General features: G+C 47.2%; 1 long non-coding RNA gene across 1 annotated transcript; it reads left to right on the forward strand.

Moving 5' to 3' along the window:
- The first annotated feature begins 4973 nt into the window (after positions 1 to 4973).
- Positions 4974 to 9477, forward strand: LOC142826488 (uncharacterized). Its single transcript, XR_012900655.2, has 2 exons — positions 4974 to 5484; positions 9173 to 9477. It is a non-coding gene; the product is annotated as an uncharacterized LOC142826488 (long non-coding RNA).
- The last annotated feature ends 1737 nt before the right edge of the window (positions 9478 to 11214 follow it).

An 11214-nucleotide genomic window follows, 5' to 3' on the forward strand; every position in this document is an offset into this window, starting at 1 on the left:
TGCGATTGGTTTACGGAAGAGTAAAGGAAGCAGCAGGTCTGGCTCCGAAGGCCACGCACCGGCGAGTTCCCCAGCCCCCAACCCAGCCCATGCCTTGGCAGCTCAGGGGCTGCCCTGAGCAGTTAGAAGTACTGCACTTCTCCCTAGTCCAGTTATCCAGTCCCCCGTCCCAGGATACTTAGGGCTGCTGGACACCTGTCGCAGGCGGCCTTCCAGTGGGGCCGCCTCAGACCCCGCAAAGCCCCTAGAGAGGCCTCATTCCTGTCAGACTGAGGCTTCTCTCCCTGAGCCCCTGGCCACTGACAACTGTCCCCAGCCAGCTACTCTGAATCCTCCCCCAGTGACAAGAGCCCTGCTCTCCCCTCCCATCTGCCAGCTCTTCTGGCAAAGAGCAGCTCCCGCACCCATCCTGTCTCATCATGTCCCGTTAAAAACCCCTCTCTTCGCCTCAGCAGAGCCGGAGGCTTGCAGGAGCAGGGGCTGTGAGCGGGCACGCCTCTCCGCTGGCTGAAACACTCCCTGCATGCTGGAGGGTGCCAGCTGGCTAGGACAGGGCATGACTCTCTCAAACCATATTTTAAAACCTTATCCCAGGAGTTATCGCCCGGGAGGAGATTTATTGATATTCCGGTAGCACTTCCAGATCCCAGATACGATCTGGACCCCCGTGGCGCTGCGCAGTGTACATGCAGATCTATCTAGGAAGAGACAGCTCATGCCCCAAAGGTCTGATAGCAGGGGTGGGGAAGTTAAGGCCCGGGTGCTGGATGCGGGCCCTGGCTTGCCTGGAACCGGTCCCCGAAGCTTGGGGCTCTTCCCCTCCCCCCCCCCCGCAGCATTGAGGAGCCCACACTGGCACTCCACCCCCACGCCCACCCCCTCACCATTCCCCTGTGGGGCTGGAGCACATAAAATCGACTAGCTTGGACCGCCCTGGGCTGTGGGGTGCGAGGGCAATGCGGGGAGGGTCTTTTTCCTTCTCAGTCAGAGGCTACGTCAGTGAAGGGTTGTTTTGGTGGGGTTTGGGTGGGTTTTTGCTTCGCACTTGTGGGCAGCCCCCACATGATTTTTCTGTGGATCAGTGGCCCCCAGCCCAACAAGGTTCCCCACCCAAGGGCTAAACAGACAAGGAAGGGTTCTTGTCCCCATTTGACAGATGGAGTACTGAGGCAGAGAGATTAAGTGACTTGCCCAAGGTCACACAGGAAGCTCATGACACTGGTGGGAATTAAGCCCAGGGATTCAGAGGCCCCACTCCAGTGCTTTAATGACCAGGGCATCCTTCCCCTTAAGGGACCATGCTCGAGTGCAGCCTTATAGTGCCCGGTTGCATCCACAAGATGAGAGAAATTGATCGATCTGAGTGCTAGACAGTCTGATTTACTGTGCATCCAGAACTGCCCAGACTTCTATGGCTGCCCAACACCTCCAAAAAACCAAGCCACAACTGTGCTAGTGACCAAAGAAAACTCTTCAGGGCACAGAAAGTGCCTGAGCAGGATGCACAGATATTTGTATGGCTAGTGTATCCTCAGGAAAATCCTGCAAGAAGCCTGCTTTTGTGCCCATCTTCCTCTCTGTGTGCATATGCAACCCTGGGAACGCATTAAATGAGCATCTCGTGGTCATTACAGATTTTATCCTTGCAGCCCCCTTGTGGAACAGGAAAGTCTCGTCCTCACTTCACTGATGGGGGCCAAAAGAAGGTGTAAGTTCATAGAATCATAGAACATGAGGTTATCGAGTCCAGTCCCTTGCCCTCACAGCAGGACCAAGGACCATCTAAAGTTCTAGACCGTCTCTGATAGAGGTCTATTTAACCTGCTCTTAAATATCTCCTGCGATGGAGATTCCACAACCTCCCTAGGCAACTTATTCCAGTGTTTAACCACCCTGACAGGAAGTTTTTCCTCATATTCAATCTAAACCTCCCTTGCTGCAGTTTAAGCCCTTTGCTTCTTGTCCTATCATCAGAGGCCAAGGAGAACAATTTTTCTCCCTCATCCTCATAAAACCCTTTTAGGTACTTGAAAGCTGCTATCATGTCCCCTGTCAGGGTATGTCTACACTGCCCCGCTAGTTCGAACTAGCCACGCGGCACGGGGTTCGAACCAGCCGGGATTTAAAAATGGCGGCGCCCGTCTTATGCAAATGAAGCCCGGGAAATTCAAATCCCGGGCTTCATTTGCAAGTGCGGTATGCCTACATTACCCTCCTATTTCGAAATAGGAGGGTAGTGTAGACATACCCCCCGTCTTCTCTTTTCTAAACTAGGCAAGCCCAATTCGTTCAGTCTTCCCTCACATGTCATGTCTTCTAGACCTTCAGTCATTTTTGTTGCTCTTCTCTGGACCCTCTCCAGTTTCTCCACATCTTTCTTGAAATATGGTGCCCTGAACTAGACACAATACTCCAACTGAGACCTAATCAGAGTGGTTCTCCATGAAAGCCTGATTCTGTGCTCACATCAGAATAAATGAGGAGTAATTCCACAAACGTCAAATGACTTTGACCAGGATATGTGAGATCCAAAACGGGTCCTGGTAACACCTTTCCATAGTACCCAGTGACACTGGTTTCTCATCTCTGTCTCTTTATTAAATGAATTGTTATTATTATTTATCTGTTTCATAGTAGCACCTAGGACAGTGCGACGCCAGGGCTCATAGGTGCTGCACAATATAACAAAAAGAGGATTCCTCCCTAAAGAGCTTACCATGTAAGTATAAGACAAAGAACAATAGGTGGGGGAGTACGGGGAAACAATAAGCCAGTTTCTCAGCATGAGAGGCAATGGTCTAAGCAAGCACACTAGCTGCAGAACCTATAGAAATAAAAGCTATTTGCAGGCATCCTAGCAAAGGCGAGTTTGTAGGTGAACATCTCTGTTTTCAGAGAGCTCTTCTCACACATGAGGAACAGCCTGGGAGAAAACACAATGATGCATCACCAGAGTTACTCTTGTTTTACAGCTGGGGTAAAAGATCAGGACTCAGGGTGGGTGGATGTGGGGATAACCAACAGACTGAAGATATAAGCTGAAAGAATATTGCTGTGTCTAATGTGATTAGGTCTCTAGTCACGTCCTGAGGTACTAAGGTCATCACTAATTGACACCAGTATCAAGCTCAAAGCAGGCCTGATGTTTGAACAGGAGGCATGAGATCATATCAAAGTTCATTTCCCTCCTTTAACTTGCCGTTCTCTTTCTAGGGGCCGACGTGCCTGGCCTCCATCTCAGGATGCCATTCCAGGTGGAGATAAGCAATTATTGAGGTGTGCTTACTCACATTAGACAGGTTGGGGGCTGTCTTCTATTGCGGGCCCATGGCAAACTCAGCAGCAGGTGTTCTGTGGGTGTGGGCCCGCTACGCTACCTTGCAGGGCATGTCCGTGGCTAGTCTGAACAGAAATGTTCTGGCATGGCATGATCTGAGAACTAACCCTCCATGCACGCAGATCCAAGCCTGATTGCATTGTTTCCGTGAAATTGTCTGTGTTTATAAACAGACACACACACCCCTCCTAAGTTATGCTCAGCAGAACTGGTACCCCAGGCTGGTTAAATAGCTATCGGGGCAGGACAGTCTATGTCAAGTAATGTCTAGGATTCAGACAGCACCTTTCAGCCATGGGAACGCCAAAGTGCTTTGCAATCCGGGAATCCCATACAGGCACCAATCTGCTTACCTGGAACTCCAGCAATCTGGGTTTACCTGCTTTACTACATGGATTCTCTGTGGCTAAGGGTTTGCAGGCACAGAATGTGAGCGCAACTGATGTAGGCGCACTCGTTCAGGTACTGGAATCGGCTGCACATGGCTCAGCATGAGCTAGCTGCAGGAGTCATGTTCCAGGGTTCTAACTGGGCTTGTATAGTCCAGCTGCTATGATTTCACTATGCCAGTATCCAAGCTAATAAGATCAAAGTGAGCTCAGGAATGTGCATATAAAGGGCAATCACACCCCATGAGTGCAGGGTAGGCACACCCTTTGAGTGAGTCATTCAATCTACCTTGTGCGGTAATTCTCCATTTGTAAAATGGGAACCGTTATAATGAACACGGCGGGAGGGGTTATAAATTTAAGTTCACTCATGATTGTGAAGTGCTCAGATTCTACAGTGATGGGAGCCATATTAACTACTTAATTTGTACAGCGAGTGATCAGACTTAATGGGAGGAAAATCTGATTACTACTAGCTGGAAAATGGAAATACCCTCTTGCGAAAAATTTTACATTTTTGAAAAAAAAATCATCCAAAATTGAGACAAAATTCAAACCCGCATTTTTTTCCTGGAAAGGAATTTCCAGAATTCAATTTCAAAACTGAGAAAAATAAATATTTTTTTCAAGCAACATATAATGAGACTGTGGAACTCAGTGTCACATGAAGTCACTGAGGCCTAGAAGGTGCCAAGGTTCAGAGAGGGATTGGACATTTGTGTGTATATGTAACATAGACTATGTAATATACACAAACGTGCAATCCCTCTATGAACTTTGGTATAGTCTAGGCCTCAACTTCATGTGTCAATGAGTTCCACAGTCTAATTATTTGTTTTCTGAAAAGAATATTTCTTTTTCATATCTAGTGATACACACACAGCATTATCATTACTAAATAGGATAAAAAAATAGTAAGGGTATTAAACCTCATGCGTCTTTGATTAAGCCAATCTCTCGTGATGTGCTGGGTACAACCACTGTTGAAGACAAGATTTTGAACTGTCTGGACTTTACAGCTGGCAATGTCCCATGTTGCTAAAAAGGATAAGACATTTAAGTTGTTGTTTGTTACTATTATTGTCACTGGGCGGTGAAATACTTCCATTTTCTGGAGTATTTCGATATTTCAAAATTTGCCGTCATTCTGATTCAGAATGAAAGTGAAATGGAACCCCAGGCACTATGATGTCATCTCTGGCACTATGATGTCATCTCTGTCTGGTTGTCCTGGAATCGAAGACCCGGCCTGGGATTTGCTGCTCTGAGACTTTGTGGCAGTTGGGCGGCTAAGGAACTGGGTGTGTGAGCTGGCATGGAACTAATCAGGTTTTGAAATCTGCATGGGAGGCCAAATCTGTAGGATCTACATTGAAATTGAACCATCTCCACAAAACATTTCACTTTCAACAAATCAGGAAAAATGGCAGAATTCTTCATCTGAATTTTTCTGACCAGCTCTAATGATTGTTATTGGCTTTATAATTATTAATAATTTCTGATGGGCATGCTTTCTCTTTGTGCTTTACAACACAGAACGGGGGACACTTTACCCACTGTAACCTTTCAGTCTTTTTTGGATTTGGGTGGCAGCATATGCCCCCTTTCAACTCTTACTAGGCCAGAGTGCTTATACAAGCCATAGCAGACTGAAAATACATCCCAAGTTATTTGCCTAGCTTCTGCGCATCCTACTGCAGCTCACTTCCTGGTCGTTGTGAAGAAGATGAGAATTTTGAAGCAACTACAATGCTTGAGGTATTTGTCTGCATATCCGGGGGGCTTGGAAGTTCATCCCCATTTTGCAGCAGTGGAAATGTCTATGCTTTAAAAAGCGAATGTAACTGGCTTGTGTTGGCCTAGGGATGCATTCCATTCTTTCCTGTATCCTTTCCAGTTCTCCAGAGATAAATCCAGGGGACCATGGGAACTGTGAACATTTTGAATTGTGCCTTACATCTGGACTGAGCAAAATAATTCCTGCTTTCCCATCGGCACCCAGACTTCTAAGCAACTACAAGCTAAGAGAACATATTTAGAGCAAGATTCTGCTCTCAGATATGCACCAGTATGGTGGTCCACCATATCTTAGGAGGTTTCCCTCATGCCCTGGTGTGGCCCTGCATGTGTGCTGCCTTTTGGTCCCTCCTCAGACTCTTGTAGGAAGTCACTGCCCAGCCAGAATGTCCTATATACTCCGTCACAAGCCAGTTCGTTCATAAACCGATCGCGCCCCCCGCACTCATCCTAAGTTAAAAAATAAATTGTAGAAATCGCAATGACCCAAATCTATATTGGTGGTTTGCAAACTTCCAGACCCAGCTCGTCAGTGTAAGCTGCAGGCATGTTAGGACATTTTGTTTACCTGGAGCGTCTGCAGGCACAGAGCCTCTCTGCTCCTATTGGCTGCTGTTTGCCATTCCCAGCCAATGGGAGCTGTGAGAAGCAGTGGACGTTCTGGCCGCCACTTTCTGCCACTCCTGTTGACGTGGAACAGCACGTCCACTGGCAGCTGAGGAGCACTGTGCCTGCAGATACTCCAGGTACCTACGACGTTCTGGCGTGCTAGCAATTTGCTCAGTTGAGCTGGGAACTGAAGTTAGCTGACCCCTCACCCTGCCTAGTTAAAAAAAATGATAAAATGATAAAAAATGATCCATTCTTAAGTTGACCCCTGCTCTTCACTGCATCATTTTTTACCAAAAAAATTAGTAGTTATGATCGAGTACTTTAAAATGAGATTTCTCTGGGTGGTGTAGGCGGGAGGAGGTAGCATTTACTAAGTCTCTGATTTATTAGTCATTAACCTCACAGTTCCCACCCTTGTCTCCCCTTCATTCATAGTTCCCACAAACATTCTTCTGGGCTCATATATGCTTCAGGGTGGGTTCCTTCTCCGGGAGCCAGAAGTACTACAGCCCTCCTTCTAGGCCCTGTGTAAGGGTACGTCTACACTGCACACTGCTTTTGGTGTTGTGGAGGGTGTCTACACTACATGCCCTCCTAGCATAGGTATAAATAGCAGTGTAAATGGTGCGACACTGCATAGGTGAGTCAGGATACACCTGACCCTAGGGTATGTCCCCTACACTGCTCTGCATTCCCCCACACAGTGTCTCCTCTGTCTGGACTGCTGTTTTTAGCACTGGAATGTCCCATTGCTGGAGCCTTTCTTCACAGCCTCCCTCCTGCCAGAGCCTTTCACTGACATATGTTGCCCAGGGCTATCCCTACCAATAGGCAAAATAGGCAGGCGCCTAAGGCACCATGAAATTTGGGGCACCAAATTGCTCCAGCTTCTGTGGTGCCCCAGGCAGCTGTGTGCTGCGTATGGGGCAGCACCCGCTCCAGGGGCCTGACCTGTCCTCTATCCACACACACACACACCCATGGGCTGCACCCAGCAGGGCCATCCCTGCAGGGATGAGCGGATGACCCAGAACACCATCCCCAGCTCTGTTTCCAGTTGTTGAACTAACCTGCTCCTTCAGTGATGTAGATTCCAGAAGTACCCTGGCTCTGTTTGTCTGAGTCTTTATAGGAATGTCCAGGAACGTCCCTGTTCTATTTGTCTGAGCTTCCTTTGAAAGATTTTCATTTTCTTGACTCTTCTGGAGACTGTCTTTGAGCATTTCTCGCCATCTAGTGGTTGCACATGGTGCAGATTTGGGAGCTCCAAGAAACAGTGGTTTGAGGGGAAAACCACAAGGGCTAAAAGTCTGATCTGGCATCTCTGATTGCCTCTCTGCGCAACTTGGGCGTGCCTACACAGCAGGGCTAAAACCGAAATAGCTACGCAACTTGAGCTACGTCAATTGCATAGCTTAAGCTGAAATAGCTTATTTTGGTTTTTGGTGCTGTCTACACAGCAGGAAGTCTGAGAAAGAGCACTCTTCCTCCGACTTCCCTTACTCCGACTTCCCTTACTCCTCGTCAAATGAGGGTTACAGGAGTCCTCAGAGTAAGAAGTCCTCCAACGTGACATTATTTTGACACTATGTCAAAATAACTGCTTGTTGTGTAGACACAAAGGCTGTGTCTAGACTGGCCAGTTTTTCTGGAAAATCAGCCGCTTTCTACACTAGCCGCTTGAATTTCCGCAAAAGCACAGACTTCCTACTGTAAGAAATCAGTGCTTCTTGCAGAAATACTATTCTGCTCCCATTTAGGCAAAAGTCCCTTTTGCACAAAGCTTTTGCGCAAAAGGGCCAGTGTAGACAGCTCAGATTTATTTTCTGCAAAAAAGCCCCGATCGTGAAAATGGCGATTGGGTATTTTTTGCAAAAAAGCGCATCTAGATTGGCACGGACGCTTTTCCACAAAAAGTGCTTTTGCGGAAAAGCGTTCGTGCCAATCTAGACGCTCTGTTCCGAAAATGCTTTTAACGGAAAACATTTCCATTAAAAGCATTTCCGGAAAATCTTGCCAATCTAGACATGAGGAGGCATGTAGATTAGACAGATCGGCAGAGGGAAATGAAGCCGCGATTTAAATAATCGCGGCTTCATTTAAATTTAAATGGCTGCCCTGCTCTGCCGATCAGCTGTTTGTCGGCAGAGCGGGTCAGTCTAGACGTTCCCCTGTCGACAGAAAAGCCTTTTGTCGACCGTCCCGGTAAACCTCATCCCACGAGGCATAACGGGGCGGTTGACAAAAAGGTTTTCTGTTGACAAGGGAACGTCTAGACTGACCCGCTCTGCCGACAAACAGCTGATCGTCAGAGCGGGGCAGCCATTTAAATTTAAATGAAGCTGTGATTATTTAAATCGTGGCTTCATTTCCCTCTGCCGATCTGTCTAATCTACATGCCTCCGTCGACGGAGGAATGTAGTCTAGACACACCCTATAGTATCACCATTGGCCTGGTTTTCTAAGATCATCCCTATCTCTGAGCGTCCATAACTCCAGTCTAAACTGTGGGTGCCATGTTGGTCAAAATGCAAGAAGCTAATAGAACCTTGTCTACACTGGAGCTGTCTGCATAACAAATTTTTCTGCTCCTTGGCAATTTTTAAAAGTCAAAGAAAAATTTGTTTTAGGTGGAACAAAACATTTTGATAAAATCAAAACATTTCATTTTGCTTTTGGCAATTTCTAAACTCTTTTTTTTTTTTTGTATTTTTAAACAACAGAAGAACATTTTGAAACAAAACTTGGTTTCAAACTGGAAAAACAAACCATTTTGATCTGCAAATGTTGAAAAGAAACATTTGTTTGTTTCTGAGAGGGGGAGGGGGTTTCCCCCCCAAAAAAATTAGGCAAAAATGACATGAAGTCACCAAATGTTTTTGTCGCCAAATCTTCATTTTTTTCTGAAAAAAAGTTTTGACAAAAACTTTCCCCCCAACTCTTGTCTCCACTAGGGGTCCTAGTCTCCATTATACAGGAGATCTGCAACCAAGCAAGGTCACATCAACTCACCTTACTATTTTTTCACTTCTTTTAGGGCTTGTCTACTTGTGTTGACTACTTAGGGACAATCTGCAGCATAACGATGCGCTGGGGGAGGCTTCTGTTGGAACTCAACTGGGCATGTCCCAGAGACTAAACAGAGACTCCGTGGCTGCTGTAGGACATGCTGAAGGGATTATAACTCCTGGCCAGCCTGGGAACGCTGGAGAAAAAGGAAGTCTGGTCTCCCTATTCCCCATACTTCTGTCATGACCCTGACCAGTAAAAGTGGCCTAACGGAAGAGGAAGACAAAAAGGAAGCAGCAAAGTAGGGGAGTCTATATAAAGAACCCCAACCGGTTTCATGTCCAGTCTTTTTGTTTCAGAAGTTATTCAGAGTCTGTAAGTGTCTGCGCCTGTATTAACTGCTCACTAAGAGGCTGGGTGGGACTGTCTTTCTGAGGCTGGCTGGCAGCGGCTATTAATACCCATGTTTTGCAACCCATCGCTCTGAAGTTTAACTGTGTAATTAAGTCCTTTCTTGGGGAAAAAAGGCAAAAAAAAGGTCTGGAAAGGACAGAACATCTGGCCTGTGCTTTGGCAGAGAGGCCCCAGGGACTGACTTGGCAACTCCAGAGCCAAAAGCATGAACTGAACAGTCAGGGAAGGCAGCTACAAAGGCTCATTTCCATTGCGGGTTGGCATGAACCTGCAACACACCAAGGAAAAGGGGCAGGTAATAGTGATACATGATGTTACCACAGCTCCCCTTTGCTCATAACATCGGCACCAGTTCTGCTCTGTACGCTACGAACACACTGCCAAGCCTGTGGGAATGCTGCACCTATCGCCCACAATGCCAGCAGAGGGCCCTCTTGCAAGCTTGTGGGACATGAGGGCTACGTCTACATTGTGCATTCTTGCGCAAGAAGATATGCAAATGAGGCACGGTGATGAATATCGTGCACCTCATTGGCATACCTAATGAGTCGCCATTTTTGTGCAAGGGGCTTTTGTGCAAGAAGGAGCAATCTACACTGCTCCTTCAGTCTGCACTGCTCAGTCTACACTGCTCCTTCTTGTGCAAAAACCCCCTCTTGCACAAGAGCCGTTCTGGCACTTATTTTCAGGCAGAATGGCTCTTGCTCAAGTGGGGGTTCTTGCACAAAAGCCCCTTGCGCAAAAATGGCGGCTCATTAGGTATGCAAATGAGGGGTGTCAATACTCATCACCACGCCTCATTTGCATATCTTCCTGCGCAAGAATGTGCAATGTAGACATAGCCGAGGTGCATGGGCCCTGTTCACAAGTCGGCTTTGTTCCCTCATCTGGCTGTGCCCTGCAGCAGGGGTGGTGTTTGTGTAACCCACACACCTAACCTAGGTCTACACTGCAGGATTCTTGTGCAAGAAGCTTTTTGCCGAAGAGATCTTCCGCAAAACCTTCCTGTACGAGAGCACACCACACTACAAAAGCGCAGCTCAAAAGTGATGCGCTTTTGCACAAGAGAGCATCCAGACTGCATGGATGCTCTCTCGGAAGAAAGCTTTGATTGCTATTCACAGAATAGCCACCAGAGCACCCGTGCTTTTGTCGATTGGCTCTTTTTGCGCAAAAGCCCCTGTAGCCTGTCCACACGCCCCTTTTTGCTCAAGAACTCTTGTGCAAAAAGGAGTTATTCCTCGTAGAAAGAGGAACACCTACACCACAAAGAGCCCTCTTTTCTTTTGATCTACTGTAAATTGACTTGCGCTAAAACGCACTTGAGGTATGGACACACCACGGGTTTTTGCGCAAAAATGGCTGGTTTTGCGCAAAAATCCTGTAGTGTAGACGTAGCCCTAGGGTGGTTCACTGTCCTATGTTGCGGCACTTAGACCATGTTCAGCAGAGAGGTAAGAATGAGTGAGCTCTGCAGCCTAAGTTCAGCAGCCAGCTGACTTCATAGCTCAAGGTGTAGAAGCTCCTACATTAAGCTGCAGAGAGCCGAGGTTTGAATCTGCCTGCAGGTGGTTATATTGCACTTTAAACCTGATACTTCACATTCCCTTGGCTTGTAGAACAAGTGGGGGCTTGGAACTCAGAGACTGATTCTTA

The sequence above is a fragment of the Pelodiscus sinensis genome, chromosome 1, assembly GCF_052426305.1.
Source record: "Pelodiscus sinensis isolate ZL-2025 chromosome 1, ASM5242630v1, whole genome shotgun sequence".
NCBI lineage: Eukaryota > Metazoa > Chordata > Testudines > Trionychidae > Pelodiscus > Pelodiscus sinensis.